The sequence below is a fragment of the Colobus angolensis genome, unplaced genomic scaffold, assembly GCF_000951035.1.
Source record: "Colobus angolensis palliatus isolate OR3802 unplaced genomic scaffold, Cang.pa_1.0 Scaffold4, whole genome shotgun sequence".
NCBI lineage: Eukaryota > Metazoa > Chordata > Mammalia > Primates > Cercopithecidae > Colobus > Colobus angolensis.
Window position 1 is genome coordinate 1,396,262 of NW_012117376.1, and position 5,172 is coordinate 1,401,433.

The 5,172-nt window shown below is 39.8% G+C and overlaps 1 protein-coding gene across 1 annotated transcript in view; it reads left to right on the forward strand.

The window, feature by feature from the left end:
• The first annotated feature begins 717 nt into the window (after nt 1–717).
• GJA9 (gap junction protein, alpha 9, 59kDa) overlaps nt 718–5,172 on the forward strand; it is a 7,739-nt gene continuing 3,284 nt past the window's right edge. The window contains exon 1 of the mRNA XM_011955271.1: nt 718–901. The gene's annotated coding sequence lies outside the window, so the exon portion shown is untranslated. The remainder of the gene's footprint in view (nt 902–5,172) is intronic.

A 5,172-nucleotide genomic window follows, 5' to 3' on the forward strand; every position in this document is an offset into this window, starting at 1 on the left:
ATAAATAAATATATATATATATGTGTGTGTGTGTGTGTGTGTGTGTCCCTAGTGAAATGTTTGTATTTAATCTCAGAAGTAGCTATTGTTGGCAAAGAAGCCCAGGGAAGAAATATCTATGTGTTACGCTCAACCTGCCAGATCACTAGCTCTGAAGAGACCTCTAATGACCTAAAATACAATGTAATTGTTAATAACAGAACATGGGAGAGAGAATCAGGATCTATCTATGAAATCAGACATGACCCATTTATTAAGGCAGATGACCAAGACGTTATTATCTAGTAAGAAAGACTTTTTTGGTTCTAGAAACATGGTTTATTGCACAAAAACAATGATATTTTATTGGGTTCCCCCAGTGGCAAAAATTACAATACAAACAGCACACAAATATCTCCTGTCATTTTAAATTTGACATCTCTCAGTTATGGAGGAATCATTTACTCAGCTTAATTTGGGGCTCATGACTTTAGTCTTCTAGACTGCAGTGTGTTATTAGGACTATTATAAGCATTCTTTATCTGTGCTGTCCAATAAAGCAGCCATTAGGTAGTTGTAGCTCTTTACATTTTTATTAAAATTATTTGAAATTAAAAATTCAATTGCTCTGATACACAAACCATATTGCAAGTGTTCAATAGCTACATTTGGCTACTGGCTGCCTTATTGGCTAGCACAGATAGAATATTTCCATTGTTGCAGAAAGTTCTATTGGACGGTGCTGTTTTAGAAGCAAGGATAAGCAGAAAGGGAAATGGATTTTAGTTGATGGATGACTCACTAACTACATTGAACTGAACTGAATCTGCTCTATACCTGCAAAGTGACACATTCAGAAAATAAATTGAAGATGGCCATGCTAAATATGGTTTGCTTCTCAGATTTACCTAAACTAAGAAAGGTTTGTGTTAATCTCTCTGTTTTAGCTTATTAAGAAAGAGTTGTTTCAAATGTTTTTATCTTTTTCTTTTGAATTCTATGGGACTGTATCTATGTATACTAGTTTTTATGTCATTTGCTAAGAAAGCTTTAATTTGTAGCTAAATAATACTGTTCCTTCTTTCAGGAAATACTATGTGTTGTCCTTTATGAAAAAAAATCCTTTATTTCTTTTTATGATTATAAAAGTAAAATGCTCATAGTAAAAAATTAAAATACATATAATTACAATATATTAAGTGTATAATTTATAATCCCAACATCCAGAGCTAATCACAGTTAATATTTTCATGAATATCCTTCTAGACTTTTTTGTATACATTTGTAAATATAACTAAATTGATAATAATAGGGCCATATTATTTTATTTTATAACATCAATTTCACTGAAATGAAGTATCAAATGCCTTTTTATGTATGTTTAACATTTCTACTGGTTGCATAGTATCACACCGTGGATGTGGTTCATTATTTAACCAGTTTTTCTTGTATTGATAATTAATGTTTTTAGCTTATGACTATTATAAACAACATGAATTACATCTTTGCTTACATTATTATTATTATTTATGAACCATAAATTAGACTTGCTTACATTTTTTTTTTTTTTTTTGAGACAGAGTTTCACTCTGTCGCCCAGGCTAGAATGCAGTGGCCAGATCTTGGCTCACTACAACCTTCCCCTCCCGGGTTCCAGTGATTCTCCTGCCTCAACCTCCTGCGTAGCTGGGATTATAGGCATGCGCCACTATGCCTGGCTAATTTTTGTATTTTTAGTAGAGATGGGGTTTTACCATGTTGGTCAGGCTGGTCTCGAACTCCTGACCTCGTGATCCGCCCGCCTCTGTCTCCCAAAGTGTTGGGATTACAGGTGTGAGCCGCCGCGCCTGGCCAACTTGCTTACGTTTTAAAGTGCTTCGGGTTGTTGGGTCATTTTGTCGAGACAGAGTCTTGCTCTGTCGCCCAGGCTGGAGTGCAATGGTGTGGTCTCAGTTCACTGCAACCTCTGCCTCTGGGTTCAAGTGATTCTCCTGCCTCAGCTGCCTGAGTAGCTGGGACTACAGGTGCCTGCCACCACACCCGACTAATTTTTGTATTTTTAATAGAGAAAGGGTTTCAACCATGTTGGCCAGGCTGGTCTCAAACTCCTGACCTCAAGGGATCCGTTGGCCTTGGCCTCCTAAAGTGATGGGATTACAGGCGTGAGCCACTGCGCCCGGCCAGAGTATGCTATTATTAACATAATAAAGTCAATGGAAAGTTTCTCTATCTCAGGAATACAACTATATTTTAGAAGGTTGATGCTTTTGCAAATCATATTAACAGAACAATGGCTGAAGAAAGGAACTAAAGACTCTAGAACTAGTTATTTAAAAAGCCAAAGCTATCACTATTTGACATTCCTAAATTTAAATGATTAAACTTAAAACAGATGATCTCTTAATGCTTCTTTCCGGCAAATCTGAAGTTTGCTCATAGAGGAAAAATAATAGTTTAGTAAAAAATTTAGAGCTGACTCTAGAGCCACAATGATTGGGTTTGAACACCAGCTCCAGCTGTGTGACCTCAGGTAAATTAAGGTGTGTTTCTGTTTCCTCATCTGTAAGATGGGGGAAACAACATACTCACCAGGATTTTAGTGATGAACACATCTTGTATCTTAGTAGTTTGTTTGATTGTGTAACAGTTCCCTTTATATAAAGGGGACAGGAAAAATAGAAAATATTTATATTTTAAATGAAAAATAATGAAAACATTCACTTTTTAAAAATCTTTCTTTTGGGGTATATTTCCTCTGAGATAACCTGGGATACCAACCTTAATATGGAATCTACTGGCAAATAATCCAAGCAGCTAAATTATAACTTGCCCCACTGTTTCCTTCAAGAGAGCAGCTATATGTCTTAAATAGGTCAAATACTGCTACAGCGAAAGTTTCCATAATACGACCACCATACCAGTGAACAATCTCTTTCAAGTACTATCTATAATGAGATTCTGGTACCATAAGGCTGGGCACTGTGGCTCACACCTGAAATCCCAGCACTTTGGGAGGCCGAGGCGGGCGGATCACCTGAGGTCGGGAGTTCAAAACCAGCCTGACCAATATGGAGGAACCCCATCTCTACTAAAAATCCAAAATTAGCTACTCTGCAGCCTGGGGCAGGCGAATCACTTGAACCTGGGAGGTGGAAGTTGCCGTGAGCGGAGATTGTGCCATTGCACTCCAGCCTGGGCGATAAGAGGGAAACTTCGTCTCAAAAAAAAAAAAAGATTCTGGTACCATAAAATAGTTGAGAATTTTTGGAGTTCTTTTTTTTTTTTTTTTTTTTTGAGACAGAGTTTCCGCTCTTGTCACCAAGGCTGGAGTGCGATGGCATGATCTCGGCTCACTGCAACCTTCACCTCCTAGGTTCAAGCGATTCTCCTGCCTCAGCCTCCTGAGTAGCTGGGGTTACAGATGCCTGCTACCATGCCCAGCTAATTTTTTGTATTTTTGTAGGGACAGTGTTTCACCATGTTGGCCAGGCTGGTCTCGAACTCCTGACCTCAGGTGACCCGCATCGGCCTCCCAAAGTGCTGGGATTACAGGTGTGAGCCACTGTGCCGGGCTTGAAGTTCATTTTAACATGGTAAGAATTTACAAAATTTGGGCCAGGCACGGTGGCTCACTTTGGGAGGCTGAGGTGGGCCGATCACTCAAGGTCAGGAGTTCAAGACCAGCCTGGCCAACATGGTGAACCCCTGTCTCTACTAACAATACAAAAATTAGCCGAGCGTGGTGGCGCTTCCCTGTAGTCTACTTGGGAGGCTGAGGCATAAGAATCACTTGAACCTGGGAAGTGGAGGTTGCGTGGGCCAAGATCCTGCCACTGCACTCTAGTATGGGCAACAGAGTGAGACTGTCTCCCCCGCCAAAAAAAAAAAAAAGAAAAAAAGTGTACTTTTCATAGTAAAGTATAATAAGTACTTTATTCATATTCATAAATATTACTGAGATGAATGTCTGAAAATGTTCACCAACTGCCAGGAAGAAACCAGAATTTATTTCAAATTTATTTCAATTTGGATTAAAAAAACTAATCTAAATTCCTGTGAGAGCCAGATCTATTTCCTTTGGCTTCATTAAATGCTGTATCTTACTGAATTATCAAATGAAGCATATTCATTTTCCTATGTGTATAAATGAGATTTAAGAATCACTGACTTTTTGGCTGGGCACGGTGGCTCACGCCTGTAATCCTGGCACTTTGGGAGGCAGAGGCGGGTGGATCACGAGGTCAGGAGATCGAGATCATCCTGGCCAACGTGGTGAAACCCTGTGTCTACTAAAATACAAAAAATGATCTGAGGGTGCTGGCAGGCGCCTGTAGTCCCAGCTACTCAAGAGACTGAGGCAGGGGAATCGCTTGAACCCATGAAGGGGAGGCTGCAGTAAGCTGAGATTGCGCCACTGCACTCCAGCCTGGTGACAGAGCAAGACTCCATCCCAAAAAAAGAAAGAAAGGAAAAAAAATTACTGACTTTTCAAGCCAGTAATGGCATGTTGGGGGAAAAAAATTGACTTTGTTATAACTTTTATATCAAATAATCTTAAATAAGGTTAAGGTCAAGTTAGTAGTTTTAGAAACCTTTCCAAAAGTTCTCAGTTGAAAAACAGTAACAGGCTGGGTGTGGTGGCTCACACCTGTAATCCCAGCACTTTGGGAGGCCAAGGCAGGCAGATCGCCTGAGGCCAGGAGTTCCAGACCAGCCTGGCCAACATGGAGAAACACCATCTCTACTGAAAATCCAAAATTAGCTGGGCATGGTGGCGCATGCCTGTAATCACAGCTACTCGGGAGGCTGACGCAGGAGAATCGCTTGAACCCAGGAGGCGAAGGTTGTGGTGAGCTGAGATTGTGCCATTGCACTCCAGCCTGGGCAATAAGAGCGAAACTCCGTCTCAAAACAAACAAACAAACAAACCAAAAAAACCCCAACAACAACAATAATAAACTTCAGCTAAGTAAGATGACTCCTCTCTGATGAGAAATCCTACAATTATATTATTTTTTAAATTTAAATTTTTTTTTTTTAAGAGACAGGGTCTCTCTAATGTTGACCAGGTTGGTCTTGAACTCTTGGCCTCTCATCTCAGCCTGTGAAAATGCTAGGAGTATAGGCATGAGCCACCGTGCCCAGCGTACAATTTTATACATATATATGTGTGTGTGTATATGTGTGTATATA